The sequence below is a fragment of the Rhopalosiphum padi genome, chromosome 1 (genome assembly GCF_020882245.1).
Source record: "Rhopalosiphum padi isolate XX-2018 chromosome 1, ASM2088224v1, whole genome shotgun sequence".
NCBI classification, from domain to species: Eukaryota; Metazoa; Arthropoda; class Insecta; order Hemiptera; family Aphididae; genus Rhopalosiphum; species Rhopalosiphum padi.
In genome coordinates, this window is record NC_083597.1 from 74,511,439 (window position 1) to 74,534,405 (window position 22,967).

General features: G+C 22.2%; 1 protein-coding gene across 2 annotated transcripts in view; it reads left to right on the top strand.

Annotated features, from left to right (window-relative positions):
- The first annotated feature begins 1,576 nt into the window (after positions 1-1,576).
- Positions 1,577-22,967, top strand: part of LOC132918081 (RYamide receptor-like) — a 55,263-nt gene continuing 33,872 nt past the window's right edge. For both annotated transcript variants that reach the window (XM_060979162.1, XM_060979161.1), the window contains exons 1-2: positions 1,577-1,801; positions 13,144-13,227. The gene's annotated coding sequence lies outside the window, so the exon portion shown is untranslated. The remainder of the gene's footprint in view (positions 1,802-13,143; positions 13,228-22,967) is intronic.

Sequence of the window (22,967 nt, forward strand, 5' to 3'; positions counted from 1 at the left end):
TGTTGGCTTAATAACGACATGGTCTACAATTCATAATGAACTATTATGGCTTGAATATATTAAATTATTTATACATAACTGATTACCGTAGAGACTCATAAGTCGTTAACCTATAAGTTCTTATATGAAAATCGTTCTAATTCTTAAGTACGTAAAGTATGAAATACCTAATGTGTATAGTAAAAAGTTAAATATTCAGTGTGCTCTATATTATACGTATACAAATGTCCGTACAGTTTTATCTATTTATGAATTTTTGTGTGGAAAAATAGTAATTGAATAATTGAAATAATTAAAAAGTATGAAAATGTTGTGTGTGATATATAAATTGTATAAAGTATAAAGTTTTTTTTTTATAGAATAAAATGCCTATTAAATGGTACATTACTAAATTCAATATAATATCTAGATAGGTAAACAAAGAGTGTTGTGCTCGGGATCCATATTTATAAAATGCATCTTATTATTTAAAGTTTGAATAATAAATAGTAATGATTACAAATTTACTGTCAGTATTAATATCTATAACATGGAACCTGAAGTATACTTGCTCATGGATAATATAATAATATAAATTATCATAAAAATTGTTAGAAACTACATATTTTGAATTTTAAATAAGAAAAAAAATTAATTTTATTATGAAAATAAAAATTGTATTGAGTTATCATACCATATTATAAAATAAAAATATAAATTATCTTATTAAACTACAGAAATGTGAAGTACATATGAAAATGAAAATTGAGTGGCACTACAAATTTAAAATTTAACGTGCCATTAAAGATTTATATATTTGAATATACAAAAATGTTTTGTTATACACTGTACTCAAATGTATTACAATATAAACACTTCGTAGTTCGTATAAGTGTACATATAATGTATCTACTATGTGTTGTATTCTGTAACAGTGTTTACGGATTTCACGTCGAACGGTGGGATAAAACTGGAATATAAAGTAATGGTATTAAAAATAGTAATGGTACCCTTATCCAGCATTATTTCAGTATTAAAAATTATCTATAAAAGAAGATATCTTACGAAATATATTTTATATATTTGCAAATTTGATTTTAAAAATCAAACTAATTTAGTCAAAAAATAATAACATCTTACACGTGTATTAAACAGTTATAACAAACTGTGTTGTTAGCTTTCAACTATATAAATTATATAAATAGACAATAATTACCAGAAATTTATAAAACAATTTATGTATTTATATTATATTTAGTTTTATTAAAGTTAACTAAATTAATTTGAATTCCGTTTACATCCATTTTATTCGGTAAATAAAATGTACTGTTCAACACATATATAATTTTTTTTGTTTTTGATTTTTTTTTGTGTTACGTACTTAATTAAAAAAAAAAAATAATAATAATAACAGAAAACAAAAACAAAACTTTAACAACACACACACACACACACACACATATATATATACACATACGAACGCACGCACCTACAGTTCGGAATATGTATTGCCATTCTCTGTTGAGTGCATCTGTAAATACAAGGCCTTAAAAAGGGTTCAGGACTTGCGCGGGGTTGTTGCAAGGCAACACAATGCGAGAGCACACGTTTAAGGTTGCCAGTCCGGTGTCGCCAAGCGGTTAACCAAAATGTCCAAAGCGCTTATATTCACGATCGCTTCTCTCGTTCGGTTCAATAATTTAAAATTACGATGGTGTTTACTCGTTGAATTATTTTTTATTCGTACATACAACACAGGAATAAAAGATTAATTAATATATGGTTAAAAAATGTTTCAAACAACAACTTATAGTTTAACAGTGTGAGTAATTATAAATTTATATTAGATTAATAGAAAGTTGAACTATCATAGTATATAATATAATTATTTATAATCGCATACATATTGCACACATGTAAATATCATAATTGTTTGATAGGTTTTTTTTTTTTTTTTTGGGGGGGGGGGGAGGATAAACGTACTTTAAGATTCCGGAATTTTAAAATTTTTAATCAGATATTTGAATTCATTATTTTGTTACCGATAAAAATTTAAAGACACTTAAAAATTTATTTTATTGTTAAGTACTTTTAAAAAACCCACGACTTGAATTTTAAATTTTCTAAAACACTATTCATTTTTAAAGAAATAAAACATGATAATGTTAATATAATTATATTATTTAATGTATTACATAATGCCATATTGTGTATTATTTTCTGTTTAGAAATTATAATATTTACAGTAACTTATGAATTCATAATGTGTACTATTTATATGAACAATTTTATTTAAAATACATTATTTTTATAACAAATCTGAACTTAAGTGTAATTTTGATTAGAAACTTTTTTTTAACAAATTAAAAGAAACAATTTAAATTAAATAATTTAACAAGATATATTTTAATTGTCATATAATCTATATTAAGAAAAAAAACTGTTATTATTTTTTCATTTAGATCTTACTAAGTTATTTCAGTAACTGTTTTTTATCGATATTATTATAATAATTGTGATATTTATATAATAAATGAGAAGCAGTGGATAGTTTATTCAAGACCTTTTCTTTCTTTCTATTATGTATAATAATTTCACTACATAAAAGTATGTTTATCCTTCATTAATTTTACGGTCAAACTACGCATTTCATCTGAACTATATATTCATAACAAATATTGGATTGTACATCATTCTGAATTATTTGAATTCATTTCCAAAATGAAAGATACATAATATAATATTATACTAAAGCCTAGTTATAAAATTGACAAACATTTTTTTTAATTTTATGAATATTATTAAAAATTAACAAGAATGTTAAGAAACATATATATTTTTAAATATACTTAATCTCCAGCATTTTAATGAAATACTAATACTTTCAAAACGTTTACATATTTTAGATAAATATTACAAATTTTCAAGTATTTTTTATTAATTTGTTCGGCTTTCGGGCATATTTGAAACAAAGTATTATGTATCGACGCAACATTTGTAAAGTACCTAAATAATTAATATATATATTTTTTATTATGATTTCGTTGATAATTTTGCTAATTTAGGCATCATTATATGTAGCCTAAGTGATAATAATTGGAATTTTGAAATTCTAAACCCATTAAAGATCAGTCACGAATATTGTCCTAAGCAAGGGGTTTTGTTCGCATTACTATTACAAATATAATAATATTTTAATTATTAAAATTTTTTAAATAAATGTTGTTAATTAATATTTATTATTAGATTAACATCTCGTCATCTCTTTGGTTATTTAAATTGATATATAATCTTTCTTTTGATTCGGTTCATAACTAATTAGAGTTTTATTTTTACATAACTTGTTTGAAAAAATAGTCTAATATCACTTAAATATTATTCATATTTTATTTTATTTTAGTTTGAATTCCCGATATGCTTGTAAATAATATTGTGACAATAATTTTGGTATCAATTTTACGATATTTTATTAGAATTATAAATGTTGGCACATATCATTTTTTTTTTTTTTTGTTATTGGGCCATCTTGATTTTTGTACTTATATGATGGATGTAAATTGTGACTCTTTTGACAGATCATTTTTTACTATCTAATCTAAAATATTTGTGATATAATATATAATAACCCTTTAAAATCCATTATTATTATCACCGTTTGGAAGTATTAAGCAAAAGATATTTAAATCAAGTTTAATTTCCGTTATCTCTGTATACTTTCTCATCAATTAGTATCTGTTGTTTACCAAACGAACTTTATACAAACAACATTTAAAACTATGTGTTAATGGCAATACATTTTAAACAAACCCACACATAATTTTTAAAACCAAACAGAAGTAATTCTTAATGTTATAATTTACTGGGAAATTATCAATAATATTTTACAAATAGGTATTTGAAAAAAATATTTAATTTAACTTACTCAACTATTATGGTGGTTTGTAATAAAATCTATTATAAATAAATTATGTATTTTATAATTTAATAATAGCCAAATATAAATGTAAATCTGATTGAAATTAATTGATTGTTCTTACAGAATAAATTTATTTATAATTGCCTATAATATATTTTATTTAGAAATTACCGTGAAATATGCATGTTCAAGATTTTGCATATTTTTTTTTTACCCATATGCATTACTAGAAATATTAAATCTGAAGTAGCCATCTTAAATTTTCAGTAAAAAAAAAAATATGCATATAAAAATATATCATAATAATATGTAATTAGTATTATATAGTAGTAATATATTGTGACCTATAAGTAATGATTTGTGGTTGGTTTTAGGGAGAAGGAAAATACTAACGGTTTTGAATTTGAATTTTTGTTTTTATAAATATATGTTTATAAAAAAGCATATGCTCTGCTTAAGTTTCAAAATTAAATCAAGTTGCTTTTATGGAGATTTAAAATTATTGGAATATGGAGAACATAATTTTTGCTTATAAGTATTTGAAGTTTACATTTTGACAATTTAACTGCCTTATACTCGTTTATTGGCGTGATGTATTGCCTATAAATTTTAGTGTATTGATATATTATACCAAATTTATATGGTATAATATGTTGTACGGTATTTCACACTGTTAACGTTAACGAATTTTAATATGGGATTAATTCTTTACAGCAACAACAACGCTTCACCACCAATGTATATAATATGACTACTTTTTAATAACAAGTAATGTTAAATTTTTGGATTTCAAATAGCATGAAAAAGGGTAGACTTAGTTATATCACATTTATATTTTCACCATAAATCAGTTTAATAATAGTTTTTTTTAAAGTCCATTTCTAAATTAAACTAAATAATTGAATAAGAAGGTAATGATTCGTATTTTGTTGATGTTACCTACTGACAAAAAAAAAGTAATTAGTTATTTAGTAATGAATAAATATAACTAAGTATTTTTATTTTGAATATATTGTTGGGTAAAGATTGAAAGTTTAAAAATCCCTTCAATAAATAAATAAAAAAAAATAGTAAATAAATACAAAATTGTCATTTTAAATACGGACTTGGAAAAACACTTCTAATTTTATATGAGAAGTAAATATAGAATCAGCTTAGTAAAATTCAATATTTATTAAGTAATATAGTGATGACATATACATATTCAGAGGAATGTGGGCTCTTAGTTATTATACAAACCATTCAATGAATAGAGTTTGTTTTGATGAAGTTGTCATTGCTTTGAAAATCAAATTGGTACCATAATTTTAATTTATTTAAATATGGAAGGTAAAATCCTATGAGAATATATTGTTAAGGTTTTGAAACATTAAAAACTATACATTTTATATGCATTTTGATCAAAAGCTGTTTGAATTTTCCTTTATGACTAATAAAAATTATAATTTTAGGGACATATTTTATATAAACTATAGATAAGGAACGGAATATAATTTACTTGTATGTATTTAAAAAAAATCATTTATTTAACCTAAAAAAAAAGCTTTTACTTTGTATTTAAGTGATTATTTTGAAAAATATCGTCAATTCATTACCTTTTAGAAATGACACGTTCACAAAAACTTTAGTTATTACATTTGTTTATTTTACATATAAAATGCATATTAATAATAATTATAAACAAGTATTTTCGCTAGTGAAACTTAAATATTTTTCGTTTCAAAAATGTATTGAAGAATTTTCTGGTTATTTGAAATGAGTATTTATAACTTTTGGATAATATATTTACTATTTACTATTTAATTCATCATTGTTTAGAAAAAAAGTAAAACGGATTTATCATAGATTTGAAATACGTTATAAAGTTTTGGAACTGTAAGCCAATATTGTTTTAAAGAGAGAGCGTGACTTAATTTTGTTTTATTCTCATGATTTGATTGGTTTTTTTAAACGTTTGAAAAACAAGATATGATGCGAATAAAAATATTATTGTTGACCTTCAAGAAGCTTGACACATTTATATTTTGGAAATTTTGAAAAATCAGTACGATAATTTTCAAGATAATCACAATTACATAAAACTCCTTTTTTTTTATATATATTTGAGAATTAAAGTGGATATATTATTTTTCTTTACTTCATTTTATAAGGTAAATATTCACAAAATATATTGTATATATAGTAACAACCGTACTATTTATTTGACCGTTATCTTCACAGTTCAGGCACATATAAATTAGGAAATTAGAGTGAATGAAGTAGATATTTTATTTTTAACTTACGCATATATTTATAATTTTTATTATATGAACTATTTATTTATTAATTTATGAATTATTATTCTCCAACTTTCAATTGTTTTAAAAGAAGTTTTTGTTGTTGTTGTTATGTAGATAGTATTAAGATACGATTTTTTGATTTAAATACAAGTAATCATAACTTTTAACCCTTGGGATATTAAGACTTAAAATTTTGCAGTCCTCTCTTGTAGCTACTAGAACATTGGTCTTAAACCTTATTAGTCGTCATTCGCAAAAATCATAATTTAAACGATCAACAATTTACTAAAAATATATATTATTTTTAAAACGATTTCGTGGACCAAAAATAAAGACAGGGGATATTGGGTTAAATACCATTGTTCTAGGACCTAGAGTTTAAGTAGTAGGACAGAAAATTTCTTATTATATCTCAGAGTACTTTTTACTTTTAGAAGTATAGTATTTACTCAGAAGTATTGAAGTATTATGACAACTTTCCTACTATACTAAGAAGATATTTCTAATGAAATTTACTTATAGTTTTCCAGTAAAATAAGTGATGACATAAAAATAAATCACATTGTATGTAAATATAATTAACATATAGTTTACATTTAAAATATATTAAGAAGCATTAGTTAAATAACATTTAAAACTCACTTGACGTGTGTCTAAATTTGTATGGCATTATAAAAAATATACTTTTTATATAAATGTTACTGCAAATAGGTCGTATAGCATTAAACATAGTACCTATACAATATATTTTATAAACATTATTTTGAATATGTTTCCATAAATCATTATATAATTGTTTTGATAGTTTGAATACTTGTAAATACTATTATTTTGATTTCATCAACAACTTAAAAGCCACTAATCATAATAAATTATTATTAGAAATTAATTTAACTGTTTGAATGTTAAATGTGTTTTTATTATTTATTTATTTATTGTCAAAATAGTCATTATAATATCATGAATCATTTAGACTATTTAATTTTTTTTTTTAATTATTAATATATATATTTTTTTATATATCATCATATTCTTTTTAATTGCTATATCATTTTGTGTGAAATCATAATTAAAATTGTAATTATACCTGAATATTATAAAATATACAAATAGATTAGTTATGGGTTTACATTTAAAGTGGAAAAATGTGTGTACAACTGATAATATTTTATTGATTATATCGTTTGTATAATATATTGTCATTTATATTTATATTAAGGTATACTTTAAACTTTTATGTTATATTTTTTATAAAGATATATAATATAAAAGTAGAGTAGTAATATAGAGTAGTAAGTGACAACAAACTATTAAGATAATATTATAGAATTGTATAATATAATTCATTATTGTAGTTATAATAACTCAATGATATTAATTTTCAAACAAAGTAAATAAAGCATTTACTTAATTCATTAAACAATAGCTGTTTAACTAAATAACTTATAATGAATTGACTAACAATAAAGTGTTACGAGATTTTAATTAAAACATCATTAAACTACGATTACAATAATTATAATACCTTAACTTGCGTTCTCATCAAAAGCTATTACAGAATAATGCTATAAATATGTGAGTAATAAATAATAAGACTAAAAAAAAAAATTATAATACAATATCAGTTGTCAATTCTATAAAAATATAATTATATTTTGAGTAATTTTTGAAACAACGTGTTTATCAAATACATTTATTTTTTTTAAATGAAAATGTGCAGAAAAATGTCTTATTTAATGGAGCAAAATACCTTAATTTAAAAGCATTCAATTTATTAAAAATTTGAAGAAAAGAATTAATTTTTTTGTCATTTTTTACAACATAACATAACATAACATCTCAAAATCACAAAAGTACGACGGAACTGAAAAGTGTGTCAAATTAGATGAAATGTATTTTAAAGACATTGGTTTATACTCGACACTTGGTACTTGAGTTAAATAACTTTTGCAAACAAATAATCCACTTAAAGTGGATTCATAAATTTAATGAACTTTTTTTTAGATGGATTCAACAGTGAATACTTGACTATTCAACACATTTTATTAACTTCATCATGAATACCTATGACGGGGAACACTTAATTTTCCTTAATATTCATCTTAGTCGGATTTATTTGATTTCGTTCATAAATTGAAATTATTCCAAGGTATTGCCGAATATTTTTGGCGATGGCCCACCCACATAATTACATGTTTTCGACGATTTCGTGTTTTTGAATATGGTTATAATCGGTTATAATTAAATACCTACAATAACCAGAAGTAAACATTCAACTTGTATAATAATATGATTTATTTTAAATTGAAGTGAAACATATTTTCATAAAATATAAATAAAAAGTACAACAATATACGAGAAGAAGTTCGCTCGCTTTTAATTTTTTTACTACGGCTGAAATGAAAGTATTTGTGTTTCAAATGTCTGTATTATTAAAATTATAGTTACAAAAAAAAAAAGGTAAGCTGTAAGGCATTTTACTAAAAATTAAAAATAAAGTGCATTAATGATGGTACTTTTTGTTAATAATTTACAACGGTAAATTACTGTAAATATATATTGTATATATATATATATATAGGTATATGAATTATTGTATTTTGTAGTTATTTAAAATAGATTTTTAGAGGAATATATCATGAGATAAATATGGGATGTTTTTTAAATATTTTTAATATTTTACACATTATATACGGTGTGTATGTGCGTGTTGAACTACACTTTTCAATACTACGATGTAGTGTGTAGTATAAAGGATCATTTACATTAGACTTGTTGCATTCTATATAGAATACAAGACGCTGGAAAAAGATTTCAAGTGTCAATTAGCAAAAATATTAATATTAATTTCACTTAATATGATTTTCACAATTTATGATGTTATAAGATATCTAGAATTTTAAACAGAACGAAAAATGTACGATTTTATAGTATGTGTTTTATTTTTTTGGTACACATGCGATATTTAGTAGATAAAATATTTTAATTTTAAACTTCGAAAGTTGTTTTGAATAGCAAGTTGGATGTGTTTTACAATTAAAATTAAAAATTTCCAATTATTTTTTTTTTATAATCAGGAAAACAAACAAAAAATTAAGGGTAAATGGGAATTTTTACTCTAAACCAATTTTAAAATTAATTTAATTATTTTTATTTTATAATTCAAAAACTAACAATCATATAAAATAGAATTTTACAAAGTTTATATCATCATTATAATATATATTATATCATTTTTTAAATATTTTTACTTTTTTAAGCTATTCATAGAAAATTGAAATTGTCAATTTATTTTGTAAATATCGATAAAAAAATTATGAATGCTTAAAAAAGCTTGTCAACTAGATACGAGATTCTTATTAAATGATTCCACGATTAAAAAATATCAAAAACTGACAATTACAATAGTTTTTTTATAAATTTTTAAATTTTAAATTTTGACGAAGTATGTCAAAAAACCTTAAAAATTTGAATGTTTAATTTTTTATTGTAATTCAAAAACAATTAATAACCTTAGACATTTGAAATTTACATCAAATGTTTAAATTAACATTTCTTATCTTTTTCTGTAAACGGAATAATTTCCATTATTTTTTTTCTAAAAATCTCATTTATACATAGATTTTTCTTGTATCTTATGCAGACATACTCACAATTTTTTTCATAAGTATTTTAAGTTAAAATTATTATGAAATTTCTTTAAATCACGAAAATTACAAACTACAAGTAGTTTGTAGTAAAAAAATTAAAAAATGTTTAATTTTTATATCTAAGGATTTTTGATAAATAAACTGTAATTTCTTTATAATATAATATACATTTTGTATTTTAAAATACATAAAAAAAACATTATTAACTTACAGAAAATCTACATCAAATAAAATTTTAAATAATTGTAAAATTCCCTTTTGGGTATAGGTATAATTTTGCATTCTTAATACTTTTTGGTAAATAAAATACTATTAAACATTTCCCTTTTTTGCGAGCTTGATTTATAAAATTGTATTTCTTATATCATGTTTAGTCTAACGTTTTGATGAACAATGGTTCAATGTCCATTCGTTTAAAAAATACTCCATATTTTACATCTAAAAGAGTAATGAATTTACCTTTAATACAATTCAATATTACCTACTTATATATTATCATTTAAAATTCCTCATAATATAAAATATCATATTAAATTATTAATTTTTACAATAAAATTATATTACAATTTTTATTTTTTTTATTTATTAGAAATAATTTTTATTTGAACACATATCAGTTATCACTGGTTCGATTATATTTTAATACTTTGCTATCTTAATTTATCTCACTGATTATATACATGATATCAAATAATCTTATACATAAAAAATAACGTTATTTTTTTAGTTAATAACATAGTTTCCTGTCAAACTAGAAATTATCGTGGTTTATTATTATTGGGTTTGATTATTGATAATTTCTAAACGCGATGGAAAATGTTGTTTTAATGTTATATCAATGGTATTTTATAGTATTTTAGCAGTAGTAGATAGAATAACTGATGTACAATATCTACTATAGGTTTGTACTATATTTAACTACAACCACTAGTAATAAAATGCTTTGTGGGGCTTACTATAGTTACTATTTTATTGTAACTATTGTAGATAATATTGTTGTCAATCTTTCACGGTACGCATCGGATCATTATATTGTTACACCATTGTTGAGTTAATTCTCTTTAAATTGTACGATTAATACAATTCAATGGGGATGAACGTGAAATAGAAAACAAATTTAACAATATTATATCTGATATAATTAATAAAAAAAACGTGACTATAATAACTCGTTTCTAACTGTAAGACGAAGTGTAACACGAAAAAATACACCTGTCGAGTAGTTGGAAAATTATGCAATTTGAAATGACATTGTTTATTACCATATAAAAATAAATAATTATAATATAAAAAGTTAAATATAATTAACATACAATTAACTAATATTGCTTGGAATTTATACGTAAATCCTTACTAATTAAGATTATAGGCCTAGCAAAATATTCATTATTATCTATTAACGTAAATTGCTGGTTAATAACGTTAATATAAATTTAACGTCTTTTACTGTAACATAAACATTTTATTTTTTTTAATTCAGTGATAAAATTTAAAATATGTCTAAAAGTGGTCATTTATTTTAATTATTAATATTACATGATTTTAAACACTTTATTGTTTAAAGCTATTGTAATCATATATTATTATATATATACATGACTGTTATTGATATATTTAATCACAATTCACTGATGTTTTATCGTTATCTCTTTTGCAGTTGATTCCAATTTGTAACCCAACTACGTATTGCAATAGCTCATGTTATATCGTATTCATAACATTTCGTAGTATATCTCATATGTAGGTATTCACTATTGATTTAGGTGTGCAAGTATATATTTTCTATAAATTCAGACTATATGATATTAGCTCATGTTAAATCTGGATTTCAAAGTAAATAGCACATCTTGTGCCAAATCCCAAACAGTATTTATTCTTCTTGATCGTTTCTTGTAAGTAAAGGTAATTTACCAATAAAAAATACAGCTAACATATAAATCGCAAAACGTTTTAAACATAACAGTCATAGAAATACGCAATTGATGATTTTGATAAGCTGGACTTTATACGAAATATGAAGGAAATTATTAAAATTACAGTTGATAAGAAACCTTGTATTTAATTTTCAAGATATTTTCATACACAATCAAAAACAATAAATAAAACACATATAAATAGCATGAAAAGGGCCAAAACAATTTTGAATATTATTTTATGCTAATATAAATAATATATGTTGTATAGATATAAAATATATATTTAGTGAAAATTTCAAGTCTATAATTGTATATTTCTAGTTCGATCAAAAAACAAAATTGTTTTTATTTAATTTCCGATAATATTTTTTTTTTTTGTAATTTACAAAAGTACATAGGTGTTTGTACTAGGATTTTGTAAAAATAAGAAAATATTTCCAAAAACGGCAATATTTTTAGAAAAAATCAATATGTTCCTAAATGCACCTGTAGATAGAAGATGCATTTACAAATATATATTGCAGATTAAAGTAGTATCTAAACAATTCGTTGTACCAAAACCAAACAAAACGAAGATAAATAGCTTGAAAAAAAAATAGTTAAAAAATAATCGTAAGATTGTTTCCTAATAATTTAACTACAATTAAATGAACTATGTATTTTGTTTAAGTAGACAAAATTATACCTTAAGAAAAGTTCTAAATAAGATATAAATCAAATATATATATAATTATAAATAATGATTATAATGAAGGTCATCTTTTCTAATATCTTATATCGTTTCCATGCGTAGTCATTAATATTATAAGTATAAGCACAAAAACTAAGCTATTGAACTATTTTTACAAACTAATAATTTTTTTGGCCTGTTATGACACAAGGTAAAATAAGCATTCAATATCAGGCTTTATACAATACGAACCAATTTAAAAACAAAAATCAAAACTTTCGATTCACACAAATCCAATGTTATATAAACCTCTGTTAAGGTTCATTTGAAAAGATAGTGTACACATCTGGGACCGTATCAAGCCATCTCAAAGCTATGCTTGTATCCAGACTTATATATAACCTATTGCTTCTGTCCCTGGTAAAATGTATAATAATTCTCAAGAGACCTAAAATACTGAAAATGATAGAAACTGTTCACCGTCTGGCAACAAAATATCACAAAACATAATTTATCTACCTTCAATCTCACATCAATTAATTTATCAGCAAGTACTTGTGCATCTAAATAATGTCATACATAGTTCTAGATATAATGAATTTTAAAAATAGTGTATAAATTTGTGCTAATTTATTGTAATTATTTTTGCTACGTAGATAATTAGAACTTCAATAATCATTAAAAAAAAAATAATAATAATAATAATCCATGTATACTTTTGTATATTTTTCAGATTGGTACAGAACAATTTTTGACAGTAGAAAGAAACGTCAAAAGAACAATGAATAAAGTCTATATTACGAGTGACTAAAGATAGGTAATTTACCACAAAATTATTAAGAAAAAAATTATATACAATACGCAATAAGAGGCTTCATTCATTCATGTTTTAAAAATATAATAATTCAATAAATACAATTTAAAATCTATAGTTATATGCCTTATGGTGTTGATGAATACCATAGTTCAACAATATTAGTAATCAACAAAATACAATCAGAGTATTTCAAAGAAATGTATGGAATGTTATATAAACACACACAAACATATAATATAGTTTAGGTATAATATTATTATTTATTATACAACCAATATCACTGATTATTATAACATTCTAATAATTTTTACGTATTCATACAATACGTAAAATATAGATACCCGATATAAATTTCTTAATAATTTATTTTAAATTTTGAGCAGTGAGATGAATGTATTTTTTTTTAAATGTGGTTATATTTATAATCAGGAGAAATAGCTTTATTAACATGTAGGTAGTTTCTAGATAACACATATTTTTAAAAATTGTTTTAAGTGAAATTAAAAAAAAAAATGAAAATAGCTTATCCTAAAGCTTATTATTATATATGTATTATGTATTATCATTTATGCGAGTTGTATAAACGTTTAAAATTAAAATATAAAATTTTGATATAATTGGAAATTTATACGAGAAAAAAATTATCCCGTAGTTATAATTACATTGATAAATAATTATTTTATATAAACAATAGAATTTTTTTACTTTTGAATTCATTAACCATGATAGAATGGTATCATGACTTATCATTGAATTAAAACATAATAAATTTCTTAATTGCTACAGTAACTTATTAAATGATGTGATAGAATCAAAATCTATAAAACTATACAGTAAACCAATTTATTTTTTTTTTATAATGAAAATATTAAAAACATAAATAGACATACAATAAAATGTTCAGAAAATAAAATAATTTCTGTGATAAAGTAGGAAAATATTTTTCAAGCATATAGGTAATTGTTTTTTCGGTTGTAGACAGTGGAACAACTTATGAGATTATAGACTAGATGAGGTTACTAACATTTATACTGACCATATAATATAATTTGCTTATGAAAATAATTTTATTCCATTTCAGGAAATTCGTAGATTATATTAGTCTTTGTGAATACAGTTAGAAAACTATATTGGTCTAACATACATGCATTTTTATTGTTGTAAAACATATATTGGTGAAAAATGTTCAAAACTTTACATAATATGCGATTGAAAAACGAATACAAGTACAGTTATAAACACGGGATATGTAGATCTGAATTGTAAAATAATGTGTAACTTTTCTATTAAATTTTAGATTTATATAATGTATTTTATATTTTGCCATATTTTATTATTATGTAGTTTTACAATAATAAAACACAATTATTCACGTCTTTATACGCTTTAGAAATTTAAAAAAGAAATTTATTTTATATTCTATTAAAATTTAAAATTTTTACCATTAAATAAAACTATTTTGGTATACTGCAATAATAATATTCTACAAATTAAATATTATAAACATCTATAGTACATCATCCGACTTAGTTAAAAATAGTTTTCTTACTCAAAAAACTTACATTTAGAATAATATGTTTTTTTATATTATATATTATATTTTATTACATTTTATATCAATAGTAACTACTTCGATATAATTAAAGCGATTAGGTACCTATTTGATGAATAAATAATATACATTTTATTCATTGTAGGATAAAATATAATGTCACTTAATACATTTTACGTAGAATTATAAAAGTATAAAAAGTACCTTCAAAATGAAATTGATTTATTTCATTCTTTTAACTTTCAGAATAATATAAGTTTTAAATGTTATTGTTATGCACGTGCAAATAGACGACAAGAAAATTCATGTTCACGAATTTCCAAAAAAAAAAAAATTAAGTAATAATAATATTCAAAAGTGTATTAGTTTATTTTATTATTTAATATTATAGATAATTTAATTTGGACATAATAAAATATTTTAAATAATATGAAAATTATAATTTACATGTATGGTTTATAAAATGAGAAGCATTTTATAATATTAATGTATTATTTTAATTTTTATTATTTTTTATTGTATTTATAATACTGTAAAAAGTTAAATATGTAAGATATATATTCGTAAAGTCCTCAAATTTTAACTATACGAATCATAATTAAACTATAAACAGTTTAATAACAGTTAAAAGTTGTTATCGTATAATGAAAATGACAATATAAACATTTGATGAAAATTTCAAGTATCAATTTAAAAATATATTTTTCAGTAGAATTGTCAATCTTCGGTATAAAAACAAAAAATTTTATGAATTTCTAACTACAAAATAATATGCTAATTTTTGCGATTTTTATGAATTTTGTTAAAATTGTAACTTAAAACACGTATAAAAAAATCGAGACTACAAATTTTATAATTGAAAAAAAAACAACTTATAAAGGGATTTGGCTTAAATTTTCAAACATTTTTATCCTGTGAGTAATTTTTAATCGACATTTCTAAAAATAAAAAATAATTTAACATTTCTTATAAATAGCTCAAAATTAGTTAAAATATTTTAAAAGTTTTACTGTAAATAAATAATAATAACATAATAATTTTGTAAAAATGTCAAGTATCTATTTATTTTTGAGTTATTAAAAAAAAAAAAAATCAATTTTGTTAAAAATTGGATTTGTGAAAAATCCCCGCTTTTTCTTATTTTTTTTTCCATAATACAATTTATATTTTGGAATTTTTACTTTTGACTTGCCAAAGTACCAATTAGATTCAATTTTTTACCAGAAATCACCTTCATCTTCGAAAATAAATAAATTTTTACTGTCCCAAAAAGTGTTTAAAGCACAAAACACAAATCATTTAAAATCAATACCTTCATTCATCGCTCGGCTCAGAATTTATAATGAATTTTTAATCCTATCCAAAATCACCTAATAGCAAGTTGGAAAGAAACTCACGTCCACGTGGATAAACTTTTCACTTAAAGGTCTTTAAACTTTTTATATTTCCCTTTTAATTTTAATTATTTTATTATCTATATTAATATTATACCCTTATTAAAATTTGACAATAAACATAAAATTAACATTTTTCACCCATAATGATAATAATAATTATTATATTATAGCTTATTTAAACAAACGTGGTCAGTTATATTTAAAATAACATCAAACAAATTGTTAATAACGTTAAATAATAATAAATAATACATATTTTACTTAAACATATAACCTAATTATTTATTAGATAATTACCTCATCGATAAGTTGTAATAATAACACTTTTACCTGGTTTATAGTGTGTTATATTTAAATAATATTAACATTTATACCGATTATTATTTTTTATACCTACTGTAAATCCATTTCAATGTGTGAAAAAACAAACTATTTGTTTTTTCCAGAAAGGTATAATATTATGGTGATATTATTTTACCGACTATTTTAAAATGTATAATATGTCTAAGCATCATTAATACAAACAAATCATTCAAACTAAAATAATCATATTCAATAATATACATATTATTATCTACCTAACAGGTACACTTTTACTGATTGTATTAAGACCATGAGATTAATACTATTTAATAGTGTATAGATATCATACAGAGAATATTTCTAAAAATTTTGTTTCATTAACAGATACAATAGTTATAAAATATTATTTATTATTAAAAAAAATATCAACTTCTGAAACTAAAATGATAAAAAAATCTTATTTTTTTTTTTACTACAAATATAAATCTGTTTATAGTTTGAGAAGAAGTGATAAACATACACAGAAAAACGATTATTTTAATGATTTTTTTGTGTACTCAAATATTTTGTATATTGCCCTGAATAAATAACAAAATGTAAATTTGTGTTTTTAACATACTCAACCGTTGACATAAAAGAAGGTCGAATATACATATTTACAACTCGCAGGCATATCTGATTCTATCCAGTTGAGGATCAGTCCACTATTTATTTCCTACTAGGTTTATTAAAACTGGGACTGGGAGTCAAATTGTTATAAATGTCTTCGTAGTATATTTACCCAGTCCTAGAAAGTACGTATGACCTACGTTTGTCCTCGATCAAGATCAAACATAGTTGACGAATAAGAAGTGAGTCCATTGAGTCATAACTGAAATATAATACCTACGTATATATTATAATATAATATTGTTTTCGGCAAAGTTAGAATTACTGATTTTTTTTTTTTTATAATTGATCTCCAGATAAAAACAATTTTTTTTGTTGATTTAAAATCTGCTAATTATAACACTTTGATTACATTGATTAACACATTGTTTGTAGGACTGTTGATACCTGCTATATTATAATATAAATGTATTATATATTTATTAATAAAAAACTTGGTTATATAAATATAAATACAGAACTGATATTCCCAAGTCTAATCATAAACATATTTATATAAAAACATATGTTAATTGTAATATTTCTTTATAAATCAGTTCTTAAAGGGTAAGGTTAAAAATAACACTTCAATACATCATTATCTGGACTCCATACTGAACTTTTACTTTGTAATAAATATTATACAGGACATTTAATTGTCAAATCATTCTTTTATACGTAAATGTTTATCAGTTACACAAATTCAAAATATAGTAGGCTTCAGAGTCCCGTATTGCATTCTAAGTATGAACTTGGTCTATCAATACATTATTTTATATGCTGTTTTATTCAATACTAATCTGAATCAATAGTATATATTAAATAAAAAAAAAAAAAAAAAATAAGGAAGTTGTTCTGCATATTAGGTATTGTATGTTCTTTGTCATTAAGTGGGTCACTGCAATAGATTCAAATTTAATTTAATAATAAATCACTATACACGATTAAAAAACTATTTTTAGCAGAAACTGTATGTCAGTCTATATAACTTCAAACTAATTTGGAAATTCGACAAATTTTGGCCAAATTGTTTATAATGTTACTTCATACTACATTTATTTTTCAAATAAATGATAGGAAAACTTATTCAAACTTTTTATTCAATTTGTTAATCTTAGGAATGCAATTTGAACATTTAATAAATTAAATATATTCAACTTAAAATGCCTACAGTTAGGTATCTGTTTTTGAATTACAACGTAAGAACAAAACGAATTTGGTCAAAAACTAGTTTTATGTAAATATTATAGATTTTACTTATTGATTGTTTTGTATACACAGCGAAATATTTACTAAAAAAAGTACAGACTAGATTGAATTGTCTACTAGAAATATTCTTCGAACTTGAGATTTAGAGTACACGTTCTACTATAAAAAGTTACCAAAAAAACTCTCATAATATTAAAACCAATACATTCTTCATCTCGCTCAAAGTTGTAAAGTATGTAAATATTTATAAATATTTTGAAAGAAAAATATGATCAAAAGCTATGTTTTTTGAATTTTTATAGGAATATACTCGATTTTCTAGAAGCTACAAAAAAAAAAAAAAAAATACTTGATTTGCATTATAAAATACATGATATTCAGATGTCATGTATTTTGATAGTAATCATGTCTTGTAGATGATGATCAAAGATTATTTGTTGGTTAATGTATTGATAAATACTACTTTACTAGAGAATATATTATATTTTAAACAACAACTAGTCGGGGCAAAATATATTTAATTATGTTATAATTGTATAGCACTATATGATGAAATAAAAATATTGAACAATATTCGTTAAAAGCTTATAATAAGTTACCCTCGAAATAAATATAAAAAAATATTCAAAAATTACAAATTAACTAATTATTTTTAAATAATTTAATAATATTTACATTATTATATTATAGACTATCCACAAGCGGATAATTTTTAGATTACATTTTTAAAATGAATATTAAGCATACTCCGATTCTTTGAAAATACCTAACTTTTAAAATATATTAAGTAAATCAAATAGTATTAATGGTTTCAACAAATGCATTGATGTTGTATAATATCGATAATCCATACATTTAATTGTATCAATGTCTTCATAGTATATATGCCCATATAAACATATAATGTCCATTTATTTGTTATTGATATTGGTTAGGTATAAAATAAAGAATTCGTATGAACGTTTATGGAAAAACACGATTATCAACCCTCATAAATTACACTAGTTCTTCCATGAAAATGACATTTCTATTCATAAAATTATTAAAGTACCTATGATAAATTTTAGTTGGTTGAAGAAACAGTAGGTGATGAAATCATACATAAAATTATTGAATTATCGGTATGTGTGTTACTGACTTTTTAAATATTGGTATAAAGTGAAAGAGATGCGTAATGAATTATGATTATTTACATCACACTTCGTTAAATTACTGTTTATAACGATACTTAATGACGAGGTACAATAAAAATCTAGTAAACAATTGAACTGATTCGCCGTTTTTTTTAAATAGATTTTTTTTTATTTTATAAATTATATCTATTCAATACATATGCGTCATGCATAATTAAAAAAAAAAAAAACATACACAATAAAAACCAATATTAAATTAGGTAACTTGATGTAGTGGATAGGGAAATTCGCTAAATATTTGCTACCAGTTATGATTATTATAATTAATATGTTAAAATCGCTCAACTCGTTTATTAAGGAGGTTATTAAGATATCATGACTGATTGAATAAACAACCATTAAACATTGAATGAAAATAAAACGAATCGACAGTGAGCTAATTATCCTTAAACATGATTTAGTGGCTGATGATTAGTCCATTGAATTTTAGTGAACCATTAAATTAATCAATTTAATATAATTATTTTAAATACCTACTGTAAAAAGTATGATTGATGTTATATGCATTTTAAATTTAAATATTTTCAATTAATTTTATGAGTATATTGAAGTTTCAGAGATTATTATTTTTAAAGTAAACACTATAGTGACCAATGAATGTAGATTATATTACGTATGTGCATGATACATAAAATATGAATATTAAAATATAAATTTTAATTTTAATTTTAAAACAAGATTCTAAAATTATTTCTTAGTTTTTGTTTTTAAATAGAAAGTAGTTACTATGATGAGATTTATTTAAAAAAAAAAATCAAGCTTTAGACATAATTACGAATCGTTTATATATGAAGTATAAAACACATTTTTAACGAGAATTTTGCCCAACTTAACTAGGGGGTCCATACCTATAATGAGCTACGAGTATATAAAATAATTTTTCTTAACTAACTTTAGAATTTTTAAATAAAATTAATAAAACTCTACACAAACTATTATTAGCAACAAAAATAATAATTTTTTAATAGTTCCACATTAAGATAATAAATAATAATTAATAATACAATTAGTATAACATCATTTCAAATGTTGATTAGTAGTTCAAAATTGAATGAAGAAAAATTAAATTAACTCATTGAATTTTATTCTACTTATGTTGACAATTTTTATTGTTGTTCTTGGTAATTTTGAAAAACACTTTGGATTTTTAGTTTTTACCTGTTTAGAATACACGTCATATTGAATCGTTTATCCAAAAACACAATACAACCTTCAAAGTTAAAAATTGTTGCATTTTTTTTTTTTTGTGTAAAGTGTATACCAAGACAAAAAAAAAGAAAAAAACACACCTCGTCACTCGTATCACTAATACAGTACCTATGTGATATAACATTTATTTTTCAGTCATTAACTGTATAAAATCATTCTAACTATTAACTTCAAAACTGCACAATTCGATTGTAAATGTAATAATTTATAAGTTATAGTAATGATCATAGTCCTAAGAAAGCACTTAAAATTAATTGTTGATTTCGCTCTACCTATTATAGTAACATGTAGAAAATAATGCCTCCTTTTAAAAGAATGCCATGATCTTAAATTTTAAATGAATGTCTAAACTTCTACAGTGCAAATGGACAGTACAACAGAGAAGTCAATTATATTATTATGGAATTTAGACTTAAGAGTAACAAAAATATAATATTGTAATTGAACGAGATTGTAAACGACAGATTAGGAAATAGTGTAATGGAAACCAAAGGTCTACTTTAAAATATATTCACGCATTATTAATATATAATAAAATATTCTTGACAATAAATCCCCAAGGTAACCAATTTCTCGCAATAAATCCCATACCTTTTGTTTTTATTAAATGCGTTCTATTTTTTTTTGTTAAGCTAAAAAAAAAATGTTAGTAATTACATATTTAAGATAATAGATGATATTTGAGCCCATTTGTAGAATGTAAATTCGACAATAGATTTATACATCAATAATTTTGACTAAAATATTTTTTAAATTTTAGCATAAAGAAAATTCGATAAACCATTATTTCATTATGGTTATAAATAAAAAGCACTATAGTAATATCTCTATTTTGTAGTACAGCGTAGTTGAGGTACCTTTTATATTATACACATGAGTTATTCTTTTCGTATAAAATGTACGTTATCCCATCTCAAGTTGGAAAAAATGATGCAAGATTTATTTTACATATATCTTATTGGAAAACATTGAATTACATTTATTTGCAGTCTATACTTAATACAAAATATTGAATTCGGATAACGGAAAATATACATATAAAAAAGATATAAACAATTTATTGATTATTTTCAACTTACAATTAACTAGAAACAAAAATAATTCCTTATTATCATATAAATATGGCATCAAAGAATTAAGTCATTATCTGATATACGTTTTATAACATAAAAGAAATAAAAAAAATAACAATATACGCTATAAAACGATCTTATTTAAATGGTACAATAACTTTACTAAAATATAAGCCATAACAATTTCAAATTAATTTTACTTAATTAATAAGTTATAAATTTAATAGTTAGCTCGTCAATTTATATCAGTTTAAGTTTGAAATGTTTAGTTAGGAAACAATTCTACTATATTTCCTCTGAATAGGTTTTAGTCGGATACCAATTCGTCTACAATATATTGAATATATTTTGGTATTAATTGTATACAAACTTGATTCCAAACAACGCGCATGAACACCAACAGATACTGAGTACCTATTCCTATGTCAATAAAACATACTTGTTAATTAAACTTCAATATAATAAATTATAATATATTATGAATTAAGTATTAGGTACATTCAACATTATAAAACATTATTATATTTATTTAAGTACCTATATATTTTGCTGTCATTCAATCACTATGAACTACTCGTAAAATTAACACTGATTTAATAATAAGTTGCCTTTCTGTTTCAATATAATACGCTTGACACGTCATAAAATGGCCAGTCTGGTAGTTATTTATATTTATACAAAGTTTTTGGATCTTATGTGTCTAAAATAATAGTTCAACAACATTTTTACCACTGCCTTGTATTAGGCATTTTTATTCTAGCTTATGAGTAACCTGCATGTATGTTATTTAACTAGAATATTATATTATATTATATTAATTAAACTATTTGAGTTATAAATATTGTAGATAATTTCTATGATTAATAATTATAATATCATAAAGTTCTTCATTATTTATTATTACATAGTTATATTTATAACTAAAACATGTATGCGGGCTTTTTAAAATAGTGCATTCCGTTAATAAATATATGAATTAGTTAAACTGATGTTTATAAAAATAGGAAATGAATTATCATATGTTTAAGTAGTATATTTAAAGTTTATAATGCAAACAAAATTATAAAACACGTAAAAGAACATAAAAAGAAGATATTTCTTAAACGGATTTTGTATTTCAAACCATTTTGATAAAAAAATAAATCCTCTTTAATAT